The 17582-nt window shown below is 36.5% G+C and overlaps 1 pseudogene; it reads right to left on the reverse strand.

The window, feature by feature from the left end:
- Positions 1-1070: 1070 nt before the first annotated feature.
- Positions 1071-2955, reverse strand: LOC112785744 (uncharacterized; annotated as a pseudogene).
- Positions 2956-17582: the final 14627 nt, after the last annotated feature.

Below are 17582 nucleotides of genomic sequence, written 5' to 3' on the forward strand. Positions count from 1 at the left end.
ATTAAGATTGTTAGCCAGAGCCATCGTAATATGGATGGTAGGGATCGCTCCCTTATGCTTTAGCTGATATGGAGTGAGGAGGCAAAGCATTCAGGAGCTGTTACAGAATAAGGTCTGACAAAATCAGTTGTAAAAACGGATTCTCTGCATGCCATGTCTGTGTTTTACTGCCTGACTTTACTCTAAAAAGCTCTTTCTTTGCAAGTGGCAAGCAGGCTATAGCTATGGTTCTATGGTTAATGACTGAATGCTGGAAAGAAGGGTATTCAGGTTTGTTGAAGGGTATTTAGGTTTGTTTGGCATGAAGTACACATGGTTTATTCCTTTATTCAGTAAGCATGGTATAAGAAGAGTACCCATCACCTCTTTTTATGCAAATCACTCTATGAATGCAGAAGATTCAGTGGTAGTTGTCTAATAGATAGAGCAAGAAAGATAGAAGCCGCAAGGATAGTGATTGGTGAATGTATAGCTTCTGGTTCCTCTCTTTCTCTAAAAGTTTTGAAAATGCAATCCTACAAGTACTGTTTTAGCAAGTAAGATTTTGATCCCCAACGATAGGTGAACGGACATTTTCGGGGACTAGCCTGCTTCCTATTACTCAAGTAAGAGAGAAATTCCTAGCACATAATTAAGGGAGTCATGGAAAGGTGACTGAAACACCAGAAACGGCGACTACCCGAGCTAATGATAGAGGCAAGAACACTTTCTGGCCAAGTCCCATTAATTGATCATAACGATATTGTGGAAATGCTGCGCAGACCCATATATATAGAAAAAGAAACAGAATTACTTTGATATTAAACCGGGCGGACCCATATATATAGCAAAAGAAACAGAAACCTTGATACTAAACAAGATCAAGCCCGGGATCCTCTTTGAAACTGCGAAGATCTAGGATAGGCGGCCAACCTCCTGGAGAGAGTGATGTGCATGGACTAGGTGAGTAGGGATGCAGCTCTGTGGACCGCTCGTCGGGCTTGATAGGTGGTGGTATCACATCCTTCTCAAAAGAACCGTACGTGAGACACTCGCATCATACGGCTTCGCTCCGGAAGAAGGATCCCCCCTTTCCTTTGACCAACGGGTCCTCGAACCAATGTTCCCGTTTTTTTGCTCGTTAGCCTTTAGTTTTCAATAAGGTTCGGCTTTACTAATAGAATAGAAAGGGCTTTTTTCGCTTGTTTAGTATTGCTTTGGCTTCGCCATCTGTATCTTGCTGGCGCGGAAGCTGCCGCAACTAAAAGAAAATGAATGAAGGAAGAAAGCATTAGCATTACAAAGACTACAAAGGCATTCCAGGCAGACTACAATACAAGTCATGAGTGATAGCGAAGCCAAGCCGGATAGGCTTTTTGATTTATGTCGAAAGCCCCAAAACTAGCTATCTTTTTGCAGACAACTAACGCAAGCCTACTCAACTAATCTCATAAGTAAATGTCTGTCCGCATCGCAACTAAACTAATAGAAAAAAAAACGACTAGACTTGTAGTGGAGTGCTCCTTGCTGTTCGGATCTTGATCGGGTCCATGCTTCCCAAGCTCTATGCTGTTGGGGAACTCTGCAAGGGTCTTACCACCTTCTTGATTTATTATATTTGAGTCTTTGGAGTACTTGGGGATTATATTCCGCGCTGAGGATTTGTGCTTGTGGGCTAAGGTGAATATTGCAGACCAGCGGATCTGGTGGTCGATAATCATTCGGACTTGGTAAAGGTTGTCGCGGCACCTGTAGTAGGACAAAGGACTTATCGGGATGCCGACAGACTAATTTAAGATGTCTCTGTCGCTGACGTTCGTTAAGCAGGCCACGTGGATTGGCCTGGCTCTTCTTCGGCTAATGATACCTCGATCCCGAAGCCTTCGCAGTATCTTTTTTGATAGGCACCTCTATTTGTATGGGGAATTCGTAACTGATAGATCCCGCCCAGTGCCCTCCCCCTGCCACCTTCCGAACCGCAGGAGTATACAATGACAACCTCCGGACACTCATGCCCGATCGTGCGACTGCGTCTTGAACATCCGATGGCGCGTTGCTCCGACCTGAGCTATGCAATGAGATCCCCCTTGATCCTTGCCAGATGTGTTGGAAGGTCCCCCAGAATACGCTTACTTGGGGGCTTCTTACTCTAGCAGTTCCAAGAGTCTCCGCTAGTGGAACTCCGTCCAGTAGATTCTCTGTTTCGCTCATCCCCTTCGTCAGCTGTTGGATCGGGATACTATTCTCTAGGTTCCTAAACTTGGAATGGATGACAGAGCGTAGGTGGCAAACAGTTATATGGATACGGTGCTTTACCCGTAGACGCTTCTCCAGCTCTCGCAAGAATTGTTTGGGAGTCGTCCTCGGAGGGACTTCCCAAATGACCGTACCAGGGAATTCTACCGTACTCCGTGCAGTTATTGTTGTTGATCCTGCAGAGCCTACCCAAAGGTTTAGGCCGGATTGTAGGAAGTGCGCAATACATTTTTGTATTTCTATGAGAAGCTCTACGGAACCCACGATTCCCAGTAGTAAGTCATCGGCATATCCCACGTAAAAAATCCTTATGAAATAAGGGTTTTTAATTTGGAAGGGGCCAGTTTACGGGCCAGGCCTCTCTCTGACCTGATAACTAGTCACGCCTCCCCGCCCAGCTCTATCAGCAGGCCCTTTCTTTTGCAATACTTAATAAGGTCTCTCATGGCTCAATTTATTATTCAATTCTCTACCATAGAATTCGGCCTTTGGGGTCAACCCGGCGGCTTCTATGAAGAAGGCGGCGCAAAGGAGGCTCGAGACCGTCAAGCTGGATAGAAGTGCTATTAGTATTTTCCGATTGATCAATGCGAATGATTTCTGTATCACTACTTCTCTTATCAAAAGCTGGAGAAATAGACTTAACACGAGCCTTAAAATCCCTCCAACGGACGTTAGGCTCGCTAAGGCATTCATTTCTTTCGGTCAATTTCAGACTTGGTGTTGTACTTGGGAAAGAAGGAAACCCCAAAGAGTTCCTATACTGCTGCCTTCTGCTAATACCAAAAGGCATGAAGCAACTATAACCAAATCTAAAAAATAGAATGAAAGAATGAATCATGAAATACCGTGAACGCATAACAAATGGTCTCAGTGCGATCTGTGCAAACACCGATAGCACTTACCAGAATAAAAAAGCTTTGGCCTCTTCAGATCCGATCTCCATCAGCTCAGCTACAATATCAGGTGAATCGACATGTAAGAACCCAGAAAAAATATAAAGAAATTAGTGGCTTAATAATACAGCCTGATACAACAAAAAATATCTCATAAAAACAATGAGGAAAACAAAATAATGAAACGAAACACTCAAGACATATAACAATAGGAGAAAAATCTTACAACATACCAACAACGACGGATTAGACAATCGAAGATTGTGCGGTTGAGGAACCTAAAACAGATGCATGGGTGAAAAAGTGAGACGAACACACCGATAAGATGGGTACATTGAACAGAGGATAGACAGAGAGACAGTAACCATCCCCAACGACAACCACACACCACCAACAACACCCATACTGAATTTTTGGATTTTGGAGAAAAAAGATATCAAAACAAAGAATGGAGAGAGAATTGTTAATCTCACTGAACTAAAAGGTGTGACATTGAATTCAATCAATTGAATTCAGAAAATAATTCTGCTATGTCAACAACAGTGGTCCTGCTAACTTTTGCCAACTTTCATTGGTTGGATCCCAAAGTCCATTTCATTCAAAAAGCCACTTACCAAATTAACTTGGATTAATTCTAATGTCACTCATTTACTATTGTAAACCTAAATGACCACACTTTTATCGTGCAGCCACATCCCCCAACTCTTCCCCTTTAGCGCCACGCAACCTCTCCTCTGTGCAGTCTTCGACGGTCGCCGCCATCAACGGTAGTCAATGCCGCCGGACTGCCAGACAGCAACCCTCGCGAGTTCCTCTGCGCAGTTGCCCTAGTGCTGCCGCCTCTGCTGCATGTCGCCGTCGGCCCCCCTTTAAAGATGCATCCATCCATCCAGCATACCCCCGACGGCAGCTCCCATTGCTTTGCCTCAACACACGCTGCGGCTGATGTCTACCTGCGTCGTCGAGTAACTAGCAAGTCCCACTGCTGTGAATCTGCTAGTGAGTGACCTTCTTGATTAGTACTTATTTATGTATCTTGCATGATCTTGTTATAAGTATAGTATCACATGGATTTCAATCGATGAAATTAGAATCTCCGGCTATACTGTGTTTAGGTCTTTAAGTTAAATTTGTTTTTATGTTATGTTCCATTGTTCATATTATATGAATACTTGTTCATGTTTTTTAGTTTAATTCATTTTGTTCATGTTAAGTATGTTAATTATCATTTTTACATGATTTTTGTTGGATTAGTATATGTTGATGTTGAAATATTTTATGGGTATGTCTTTTAGTGCCGTTTCTTTCCAAAGTTTGTCCATAACTGTCTCCAAAGTAAATACAAGGTTCTCATTCTCAACCTCATCTATGAGTTTGAAAAATTTTATAAAAAATTCAATTCAGCACTGCTTGTTCAGTAAGACAAATTAATATTAAAGACAAAATTTTCAGACACATACCATCAAGGAGCTGAGGAAGAATAGAACGGATTTTATTAAAATCTGCAACAACATAGAAAAATAGATTAAGTATAAATAATATCAACCACATAGAATGAAGTACTGAAACTAAAAAGGAAAAAAAAAGGTACCACCTTTGCAAGCTTCGATGAAAGAACGCAAAGCAAATACAGAATCAACTCGAACATAAAGTTCAGAATCTTGGATTTTGGATACAAGCACAGTGCAATGCTTTTCGATTGTTCTAATCTAAGAAGTTAATATGAGTATGCTGTTATGCAAATTAGCTTACACAAATCATATTAAAATATGGAACTGCAAATAAATTAAGGTGGAGATTAAGATGGAGGCACGACGAACGAAGCAGTTGCGGTCTTTAGCGAGAGGACGGCGCAGCGTGGGGGTTATGGTGGAGGCGCGACGAACGAATTGGAGAGAGGGCAGCGTGGGGCTTGGGAGAGAGAGAGATTAGGGATTTTAGGGAGTGAATGAAAATAAAATTAGGATAAATATTGATTAGTGGTCATTCAATTCTTAATTTTTTAAAATATAAAATAAATATTTATTAATTAGAGTTGTTTAAAAGGTTGGTTGGTTTGAATTGTCTACGTATACATTTTCATTGACTAATAAGGTCATATCAGAATTCACGTCAAAATATCATTTTTCAATAACATGTGATTTGAAAATTGGGACAAAATACATATAAAAAAATTAAAAATATAAATAAAGTGTTGAATAAAAAATACAAAAATAAAGGAGAAATTGCCAAATCAGCAGTCAAATACCGAGTTTTAAGATTTAAATAACCATTTAGTTGTGAACTTTCTAGTTAAAAGAGTTTATGCAATTTGATTGTGTGGATTGATGGATTATTCAAGAGAGATTGCTTTTGCTTAGCTTTTGAAACATGAGTTTTAAGATTTAAATAACCATTTAGTTGTGAACTTTCTAGTTAAAAGAGTTTATGCAATTTGATTGTGTGGATTGATGGATTATTCAAGAGAGATTGCTTTTGCTTAGCTTTTGAAACATGTTTTCTTTATTTTTGTTTCTCTCTCTTTTTTTAGGTGAACATATGTTTATTTTGAAATGCCTATTTTCGAAGCAAGACTTCTTTTTGGAAGGGCTCTACAATTAAAATATGTAGAAAAAAGAGCGGTTAGATCATGTAGAAAAAAAGAGTACACCTAGACTATACGACTAATGTTAAATGTTAAAAATCGTAATGTTAAAAAATATATAGAGATAGAAATTATTTCCCATGAAAGTACACATTTAAATATTCTTTTACTAACATTTTCTCTAATTTCAATTTTTATATTTTTTTTATCAATCTTTTTTTGGTTAATAATTTTTTAATCTATCGTTTTTTTGGTATTATACTGGGGCTGAGGGCCCAAAAAAAAACTAAATTACAGATTAAGACGAAGCAGAGATACCCCTTGTTCATCATGAGCTAGTAAACACAGAGGTATATCTCAAAAGTAGAATCCTAGGTTTAGATTCAAACTTTTGCGTGCCATGCAATCTGCACATCTGTTGCTCTCTCTATAAATATTTACAAAAAATTCTCTAGTTTCTCTGTTTTCATCTACTGATTTCTCTAATGAGCACGTTTGGGTCGCCCAGGAGATTTTTTGGCTGTTGATAGTATCCACAACTGCTTTGGAGTCACATTCCACTTTCACTTTCTTCAGGCCCAATGTCCAAGCTAGCTCCAATCATTTTCTAATACCCCATAGCTCCGCCTCAAAGGCTGAACATTTTCCGATGTTATAAGAAAAATCAGCTACCCATTTCCCCTTCCATCTATCACCAACCCGCCACATCCTGCCCTGTTGAAGCTCCCTGTGATGTGCCATCTATGTTCAGCATCATCCACTCATGTTCTGATGGTACTCACTTGATTTGTCTCACTTCCATGTTCTTACTTAACCCATTCTCTTGTCTTCTTCGAAAAGCCTCTTTGACTTCCTCAAATTTCTTCAAAACTTTCAAGTGCGGTGGAGTCTTTTATATTGTTGATCATGCATCTCTTTATTTCTCCAGTTCCACATCTTCCAGCATGATATCATAAAGATATCCATCCAATTCTGAACTGGGTTGCTTACAAATCGGTTAGTCATGTTTGTATCCATTTATTCTTCCCTGTTAGCCTGAAAAAAAAGTTGAAGAGCCTCTGGCCGAACTAATTACGCCCAAGTACTGGAGACCTTAAGGCAGTCTCTTAACGCATGCAAAAGGTCTTCTTGTGAATTGGCATTTTTCGCTGCTTCCAAACATCTTTGCCTTCCTCTGATTGGTAAGGATTCTGTTGTATTTAGCTTTTCAGATAAAAATCTTGGCTTTCTGAGGTCCATGCCATTTCCATATCCCGCTCCAATTGGTTGTGGTGGATTTTGTCCAATTTGATAAAGCTTTGTATGTGCTTGCTACAGAGAATTCTCCATCTTCTGAGTACATCCAACAATCTCTATCTTTCCCACTGTTCTGATTAGGTGGTGGAAGGGCAAGAATTCGCATTGTGGTGTCTTCAGGTAGGTATTCCAGAAGTTTATCTCTGTTCCAGTCTCCATCTTCATTTATCCACTCACTAACTCTGCTCTCTGTTTCCCTGACACTCTTTTTAGCTTGTTCCAGAAGAGGGCTTCTGCTCCTCACCCAGTTGTCCCTCCAAAAAAGAGTTGTGCTGCCATCCCCAATGTATCTTATTGTGTGCTCTTGGAAAGTTGGCCAAATCTTCATAATTTTTCTCCACAAGTCAGAGTCTCCACTCTTGGTACTAAAATTGCTTATGTTACTCTCTCCGTTACAATACTTTTGAATTAGGATTCTAGCCTACAGTATATTTGGGTTCTCTCTTAGTTGCCAAATTAGTTTTATGAGAAAGGCATCATTCATCAGGCTTAGTTTTCTGAATCCTAATCCTCCTTCATGTTTTGGTGTGCAAATGATTTTCTAGCTAATGGTATGTAACTTCCTCCTTTGCCCATAATCTCCTCAAATAAATCCTCTTTGAATCTTTTCTATTTCATTACAAACAGTTTTTGGAACTCTTGTATGCTGTATATCAAAGTTTACTGTGCTAAAGTGATCCTGCCGGCAAGTGATAAGCACTTGGATTTTCATCCCTTCATCAATTACCTTGGACCCTTTCAAGAATTTCCTTGTAATTTTCTTTTCCTGCCCTATTGTTGTTGATCATGGCTCCTAAATATCTTCCAAGAGTCGAATTCTCCCTATTACTAGTTTTTTTCTTAATTCTTTGTCTTGTCCGAGTTGGTGTATTTTTTGAAAAAACTATGGAGGATTTGTTTGCATTGATCTTTAATCCAGTGGCCTTGCAAAAATTTTCCAAAACCGTGCTAATTATCTCAGTTTGGTCCTCTGAAGCTTCCGCAAAGAGTAGTAGATCATCTGCGAACATTAGGTGAGATATCTCCATCCTCTCTCATCCAACTCTAAAAGGGTTCCAATTTCCACAATGCACATCATGCTCTATATAATGTGATAGTTTATCCATGCAGATAATGAATAGATAACGAATAGATATCTCCGTCTTGCTTCCGTTCCAAAGAATACTATAGTTGACTGATCTGACTTTCTGCATAACAATGTCAATAATTTTTATAGGGAGCTTTAACTCTTGTAGTCTTTCCTGCATGAAATCCTAATTAATTCTATCGTAGACTTTTTCTAAGTCAACTTTGATAGCCGTGTAATTTTTTTCCCTCTCATCTTCTTCATAGAATGCATAATCTCCTTTGCAATCATGATATTATCTTGAATTTTCCTGCCAGGTATAAAACTAGATTGATTGGGCCTGATTCTGTAGTTTAGATGGGGTTTTAGCCTCTGCATAATGATCTTTGTCAAAATTTTCAGCCTGACATTGCAAAGAGCAATTGGCCTAAACTGAGAGATAAACTCTGGGTGTTGTATCTTCGGGATGAGTGAAATAAGGGTTGAGTTAGACACCTTTAACAAGGTAAGGTTCCTCCAACAATCTCTGATATAGTCACAGACTTTTATGTTTTAATAAATTCCAATTATTTTTTAAGAAAACAGCTGGGTATCCATCATCTCTTGGAGCTTTGAAAGATCCTATGTTGAAAAGTGCTTTCTTGATCTCACAATTCGTTGTCGTTCTCTCCATCATCCTGCAATCCAAAGGATCCAAGTTAGGCACTATAATTTTTTCTAAGGTGAAAGGAGTGGTATTTACCTGTTTTTGATAGAGACTTTTGAAAATTCAAAAACATGTTCCTTTAAATCTTGGTCTTCTTTAATCCAATTTCCTCTTGCATTTCTTAGCTTGAGAATCTTGTTTTTCCTTCTTCTTATGATAGCCTTATTGTGGTAGAATTTGGTATTTCTATCTCCTTCCACCACCAATTGCTCTCTTGATTTTTAGAGCCAAAAAATTTCTTTATCTAGTATTTCCTCAAGCTCTCTCTTGAGTTTTACTTCCAAGTCATCCAAAAACGTATTTTTTTCGTAACTTTCGCTCCTTTGAATGGCATTGATTCTATTTAACAATCTTCTTTTTTATTTGATAATATTTTCGAAAATATCCTTATTCCATTTGTTGAGATCTCTTCTTAGACTGTTTAGATTCTGGATAAGTCTGTTGTCTTCTCTCCAGTGCTCTTCCAAAAGGGCTTGAAATTTGGATGCAAGGACCACATAGCTTCAAATCTAAAAGGTCTTCCACTCCTGCAGTTGCTTTCTTCCTCCTCTTTGATTAGCAAAGGGTAATGGTCTGAAGTGGTTCTTGGAAGGACTTTGACCACTGCTTCTTAAAACCTAGTTCTCCAGGAAGGATTTGATAGAGCTCTATCTAATCTTTTAAAAACTTTATCATATCATTTCCACTGAGGTCCTCTCCAAGTGAATCTTGTGCCAACAAAACCCAAATCCACTAAACCACATCTGTTAATCCAATTAGCAAAATTCCTACACATTCTCTTATCAATGGGGCTACCTCCTTTCTTCTCCGTACAGTCTTTTATTTCATTAAAATTCCCAGTTAAAAGCCACAGTTCATTTATATTTCTAGTAATTCTGTCAATATCCGACCAGAGAATCCTTCTATTGCTTGGTTGAGGGCTAGCATAAATTGCTGTAAGGCACTAAAGTTCTTCATTCTGCACTTAGATTATTGTATGAATAAACTATTGATTTGTTTCCAGCGGAGTAATGGAAAGAGTACTATCCTTCCAGCAAATCCAAATTCCACCAATGAAGCCTTGCGTCTCTTTTATGATGACGTTGTTGAATCCCAAACCTTGTATAATTCTTCTCGCATTGTCTCCACTAACTTTGATCTCCAAAAGTATGATAATATCCGGGTTGTATCGTCTAAGGAACTCTTTTAAGGTCCGTCTAAAAGCACAACTAGCTGCACCTCTAATATTCTAAGACATTATAATCATTAAAAAAAACAAGGGGATAAAAGGCATATCTAATTTAGCTGCATGTCCGGAGCTTCAGCTCCTTCCAAACCACTAGTCCTGGGGTTTTCAAAGCCTACCCCCATTATAAGATCTTCTATATCCTTATGCATCTCTATATTCCTAGAAGCTTTAATTTTCTGTTTTGTCTCTCTCGGATCGGGGGGTTCATTCTCTTTATTATCTTGTGTTTCTTCTGCTTCCATAACATTTTCTTTTTGTGCTTGGTTTTGTGTTGCATCGTCATTTCTATTCCAGTTTTTTCTACAGTTGACTATTTTGTTTTTTTTTGTTCTAGCTGCTGCTTTTTCCTTTGTGTGTTTCTTTTCCTTTTGTTGATATGATTTTTTTCTTTTTGTATTTGCTGGTTTTGCTTCTGGTTCTGTTCTTTGTTGTTGTTCCTGTTGGTTGCTATCTGATTCCTTTCTCTGTGAGTTTTACTTGGTTGAGCTATCTTTTCTTCTTTTTGCATCTGTTCTTTTGGCCCTGTAACTTTTCTATTATTGTTCGCTTGATTCCCCTCTTCCTCATTATCCCTGCTGTTATTTTCTGGTTCTTCTATTTCCAACGCACTATATCTAGATATATTGTGCTTCTTGTTTTCCTTCTCTTTTGAATGACTTAGACCAGCTCCATCCTTGTTTGCCTCTTTTCTCTCTCTTCTTTGTCTTTGGACAACCATCTATGACCCATAGTTATTTGATTCTTTTTCCTTTGTTGCTAAAATTTCTATTGTCTCTGTGTTCTCATTTCTTTTTTCGTTCTCTAGTGTCTCTGCCCTTTTTTTCATGTTGTCTTCTAGTTGTTTTCCTCTTTCCTCTTCTGTCTTTTGTTGCTGATGTTCTGCTTCCCTTAATTCCCTCCATATGGCATAGTACTTTTTGTTCATGTTCCACTTTTTCACATGTGAAGCATATTTGGTAGATACTTTCATATTCAACTTGATAGACTTTTCCATTCACCTATACCTCCCTAGCAGTGGCTTGGTTAGATCGACTTCAACGCTAGCCTGGCAAACTTTCTTCTGCATAAATGAGAAGTATTATAGTCTATCTTGCATGTTCTTCCTGTCAAATCTCCAATTTTTCTCAAAATCTTCTCATTATAGAGTTCAAAGGGCAATCCCAGGAGTCTTATCTACGCTGTGATCTTAGCAATAGTAGTGAGCAGTAGATTAAAATCTTGTTCCCAGAGTCTTACCGCCAAGTAGTGGTCATATATTTTCCAAAGGTCCTCAAGGAGGGCGTGATCTAAATCATCTTCAGCGTAAAACATAACCAGGTGGAAGTTATTGCCCAGGTTAATAACATTTACTGTACCAAATCTCCCCCATAGAGTTTCTATTTTCCTCTTCATGGCTGCATAACCAATTTTTCTTCCCATTAGTTTGACTATTATGGATTTCCACTACGATTTTCAGAGTTCTTTTTTAACTGTATCGTTGATGATAAAGTTAAATAGTCCTTCAACCATATCTACCACAATTACTTCTTCTGATTATTTCTTTTTTCCTTTTCCTTTTGTTTCTGTTATTTCTGGTATTTTCTCCTGGTCACTCATCATATCTTTCTTCTTTGAATCTGACATGTCATCATTGGACATGGCTTCTACTCCAATCATTATGTTCACATAATATCTCGTTCCATAATTTCCTTCGTTGTCATCCATCCAGTTTTCATGTCGAGGGATAAGAGCTTAGGTCCCCGAGTAACCTTCTTCTCCTTTCCTAATCTTCTTGTTGATGCACAGTGGGTTCTCATGATCTTGCGGTGGTTGCAGTAGCTCATTGTGGGCCCTTTCCGGCCGCTCGTTGCCGGTCATGGGCAGAGGAGGCTGGTTGTGTATGAGATGTATGGAGAGAAAATAGAGATACCACTAACGACTATTTTTTTCAATAGCAACAATTGGTCTCTACATAGTTTAATTTCACAATAGGATATGTGTTTTTTTAATATTGAAACTGGATTTTAGCCCACACACAATATGACATTTAATAACCCTTACTACGCATGATGACAATAAGCCCGTTTTTTCTATGTCTCTATGTCAGGGTCTTCAAAAATGCCGGATGCCGCTAAAACCCAAACATATATAAAGGCACTTTCAGATAAGATAACATATACACCCAGATATATTTTTGTCAGAGGCTATACACTCAGTCACTCTGGTAAAAGGCACCAAAGACACTAGGCCTGATTAGCTTCTATAATTTTCTTCTTCGAATTAATTATTTATTATTTAATTTTAAATCTAACTAATTGTCAACTTCAATCATAAAGTCCTCGCATGCTTTTATCCTTTCTTTATCAAAGCCCATGACAACGCTGATCTAAACAAAAAATTTTTGCTGACTTGCAAGAACCAAAGTCTTCTCACGTCTCCTTGAAATTGCCGACCTGAATGGGGATTGGTTGGCTTCACAACACTCCCAAGAGTCACCATCTGAAGGAAAATTCACCTGAATTTCCCTTTGTTGCCTGGATTTTAAATATTATGTTTTACTAACGTGTTTTAATGATGCATTTTAAAAGTATTATAAAACAAAAATATTTTTTATTATTAGATTCTTAAAATATGTCTTCAAAATAACTATAAACTACTAAAATAACTAATTATAAATGTTTATGAAACACCAGCAAAGATTTAGCTAAATAATTTTCTAAAGATATTTCAAAGAGTCAAAATAAAAATATTAATTTTTTAAATATTTAATATATTATAACTTAAAAATAATTATATTTTTATTAAATATAAAAATGATATTATCACGCTTATCTTTTAGAATACCACTTTATACATAATCATTAATTATTTTTATACATTATATAAGTTTATAAAAAATGAGTAATATTCTCAAAATGAGAGTAATAATATCTATTTCCTAGAATGTGTGGTATAATAGTTTTTCTGCTAGGTCACATGGACACTCAAAATATATCGTTACATGATGAAGTTGGACTCCACTTTTGGAAATGTGATCTGTTAGAATTTAGAAGCTTGTGAGTGGTTATAGACTTATAGTGATGGACAGAAAAACACAGCTTCCAAGTGATTTTGCGGTGAGCCTTTTCTTTTAGGGACCTTCTATGATGCTCGCTATAAATTAGGGCGACAAATGAGTCGAGATTTATTAAGCCGTCTCGTGTAATTCGTCAAAAAAGACGAGTGATGTTGAAAATTTAAAATTGTCATAATTAAAAGATCAGTATAATTTGTACTGTTTAATTTATGGATTTTGACGGGATAGTTGGACAAATTTTTTTGATAGACTGTTGTTTTTTTTTATGTAATTGAAGATTTTTCAAGTTATAATTTAGATTATATTTTATATTTGATTGATTAGAGATTTGAAGATGTTTAATTATATGTTTTAAATAATATTTATTTTATTTTTTTATAATATTGGTTTTATTATTTTATTTCAAAAAATATGATTAATGATTATGTTTATTACATATTTAGAATTATAAAAACTTTAATATTTGCGAATTTAGAAATTATAATTTTTTTAGATATTTAAAAATTATAAATTATTGAAATAGTTGTGAAATTATATATATTGTTTAATATCTAATGATTTGTTAATAAAAAAATTAATAATAATAATAAAAAAAAGAATTGGTGGGCTTAGTCTGCCAATCCGCCGTTAGACGAGACAGGAGAGAAATTTAAAACTGTTTCATTAAGTGGGACAGGACGGAACAGGCCAACCTGTCAAATGGAGGTTTTTGACGAAATAGGACGGACGAGTCCGTTTGCTATCCCTACTATAGATAAAGACCATGATAATTCAAATTTTATGTTTAATAATTTGATTTAGTATTTTACACTACAATTGTCTCAAATGATTTTTTTAAAGATTTACTCAATTTAAGAAACCAAAATCAAATTTGAACTATGGTAAAAATGCTTAATCTCGCTAGCTAATCCAATGTGTGGAAATTTCTAAAACAAATATAGAAATTTGATAAATCTGTTTTTGTTTGTGTTTACTATCATGTTTGGCAAGTCTTTCCACTCTACACACTATTTGTTATTTACAATGATCTAAAATAAAGAGAGGGTCTAATGTTCACGAATTTAAAATAAATGGAAGAAAAAGCAATTGAGAACTCTTATATCCTTTTACTAAATAATTAGAATTGATATATTTTGCAACAACATTACGATAGGATCACAAAGACAAATGAATAACACAATGGCCCATAGGGTTTAAGGTGCTCTGCTAGGATTTTGGTGCTTCTAGAAATTTTGAGTGAAGAATTCTAATTTTACATTTATGTGTATTTTACTCACTCATATTAGTGTGATTGTGAGCAATTGAAGAAAGGGGATTAGTGGACGGTGGAGGAGGGGATGATCGTGAGAGGCTAAAGAAGAATGGAATGGTGGTTTTTGATGATAGTGATATTCAGGAAGGATTGGAGGTATGTAGGAAGAGCTTGATGGATCACATTCTGACAGATAAATCATTCTCTATTGGCACAATTGAACCTGCTATGTTCGCTATATGGAGATAACTTAAAGGTTTTCGTGTTACTGACATGAAGACAACACCTTTCAGTTTTTCTTTGATAGAGAATAAGACCTGATTCAGGTGGAGAAAGAGATTTCATGGCTTCTCAAGAATTATATTGTCAATATATGAAGATGGAATAAAGAGATAAGCGTTGCTGCTGAAGAATTTTTCTTTATCCCGATATGAGTTCAACTTTGAGATCTCCCAGAGTACTGCAAAACAATTGAATTAGGAAGGAAAATTGGTGCTACAATTGGAGAGGTACTGGATGTCTGGGTGTTTACGATGAAAGGAAAGAAATTAAGAATTGTGAAAGTTCAGATCAACCTTGATGTCACCCAAAAACTAAGGAAGACTGTGAGGATTACAGGGCCAAATAGTAGAATTATGGAGATAGACCTGTAGCATGAGCATATAGGATGTTTCTGCACATATTGTGGTAATCTAGGACATGAATTGAGAAGTTGCAGCACTTTGATTGATGACATAGTTCAAGGAGAAACAATGGAGGAAGGTTGGGTGAGTGGTTGAAAGCGAAACAAACTGGTAAGAGGGTGACACACTTGAAATAGAACCAGCAAACAAATCAAGGTTCTAATTCAAGTGATTCGAGAAAAAACTTTAAGAAATCCATACTAGTTAATCTTCTCAGAAGCATGGCAACTTTATCAAAGAAAGAAAAACGAAATCAGCAAGACAATGAGGTAAATGAAGCTGCCAACAGTGAAGGGATTATCAGGGTAGTTAATAGAAGTCCTCTAATGGAGATGCAATATGTTAAGGAGGGAGAATCAAACCAAGCTGCGGAATAGACAAGGAATGTTGATGATAATTAATGCATTGTTAGCTCTACTAAAGATGGACAAGGAACAAATTTTGTGAAGTCAGTGCATAATAATCAGCAGATTTGAAGAACTCATTGAAAAGTTGGTCCTAATAGCAAAAAGCCAAAGCTTAAACACTTGATTAGGAAGGTTGATTATTATTCTCCAAATGCAGTGGGTTTTAATAGGAGGTCAGGAGAGGCAGAGGATGAAACTTGGTGGAGGAATGAAGACTCTGATGATTTAATTATAGCTGAATCGGGAGTGGGTACCAACCCGCAATTGGCACCCTAAGGCCAATGAAGATGATGATGTGGAACTATTGGAGTTTGGAGAAGACCCTAACAGTTCACAACATTTAAGGGATTAAAAGTATCATTCCTACGAAGTGTTATTTTTATGTGAGACAAAAAACAATTATTCGTTTGTCAAGAGACAGTGTGAGAAGATTGGTTTCAGAGAAGCATTCTGTGTAAAACCACAAGGTGTGGCGGGTGGTATAGTTTTGACATGAAATTCTAATTCTTAGATAACAGTTATTAATTCAGGGAGTTTCTTTGTTCATTTTCATTAGCTGGACAAAGGAAAGAATATATTATGAGTTGTATTTGCTGTTCACCTTCACAGCAAAGAGAAGCACCGTAATAACCAGTATTCGGAGATCCTTCAGTGAATCGAAAGTACAGGGGAGCATTATTTACTGATTGGAGACTTCAATGCTATTCGGAGTCAGCATGAAAAAGAGGGAGGCAGACAAAAATAAGCAAACTCTATAATAGATTTCAATGAATTCATGGATGCCGGCAGCTTAAGAGATATTGCTTATGAAGGCTGTAAATTCACCTGGTCCAATAGGCAATTTAAAAAGAATTTAATCAGAAAAAGACTGGATAGATGTCTTATTTCTAATGGATGGTTGACAGTTTATCCTCATGCAAGAGTGATTCACTTAGAGGATGTAATTTCTGACCATCGGCCAATTATTATTCAGTCTGACCAGCAGCTTAGGAGACAGAAATGGCTGTTTAGATTTCAAGAAAGGTGGCGCGAATTAAAAGAGGTAAAATACATAATCAAGGAGGTTTGACAAATGAATACCACGGGTTCAACTATGCATATTTTATTCAGCAAGTTGAAAAATTGTCACTGTAAACTTGTTTAATGGCAATCTCCTATAACGGCCTAAGTTTTTACAACTAGAAGACATTTTGCTAGATTTCGATTTTCCAGCGATTGGTTTTATTTTGACGAGCCGGTTCCGAATTTCGAAAATAAAATAAATAATAATATAATATTATTATTATGTTGTTATTTTATTTTACATGCTATAATTAAAATAGAATTTTGGTAATAATATTATTATCGGGTTCGATATCCACCGATATAAATAAATATCGGTATTCCTTGATGAACTTAGAATTGCTAATGTTCTATCATATATTTTTATTTATTATAATCATTATGTTACTAATGTCATTTATATTAGTAACTTATATATATTTATTTTCATATGTATTATTACTTGTATTTTAATATATTTATCTTTGTAATTATCTATTTAAGATATTGGAAAAGTCTAGGGGACCAGCAACTTTGTTAAATTCTGGCCAGCATGTAACCAGCAAAGAAAAGTGAGCTATTGGATGAAATCTCACACCAATCTCACACCATTAAAACCATCATTGATGGCTACAAATCACAAAAGTTGCTGGTCCCCTAACATTCCTCTAAGATATTTATAACTTGAATCGCTGATTCAGCAGCTTAATGCCATGACACTCAACCCTCTTTATTTAATGCCTTTGACACCTCATTACCATCACTAATTAATCATCATCTTATCTTCTTATTTGGTCACCAAACAAAAGAAAAGAAAGAGAACTCGAGAGAGAGAAGAAGGTGATTCCATGGAACCAAAGAATTTTTAACCTTGATTTCTTGAGTTCTGTAATTTTAGTAAAAAATTTTAATTCGATTAAAGTATTTATATCTTCCTCTTATTCCCGTTGACATTATTTTTTATTGGGAGAAATTAACGGTGAAACTTTTTTTCCAAATTTGTATGATTCGGCCGGAGTGAGGAGAAAGTAGAATAGCCATTTTTTTACGTTTTCTTTTTCAATTGTTTGGTCATAAACTTTGTATGGAGTTTCAGTTGTTGTGATTATCGTACGGAAGTAGAATTTGATAAT

This window comes from Arachis hypogaea, chromosome 20 (assembly GCF_003086295.3).
Source record: "Arachis hypogaea cultivar Tifrunner chromosome 20, arahy.Tifrunner.gnm2.J5K5, whole genome shotgun sequence".
NCBI classification, from domain to species: domain Eukaryota; kingdom Viridiplantae; phylum Streptophyta; class Magnoliopsida; order Fabales; family Fabaceae; genus Arachis; species Arachis hypogaea.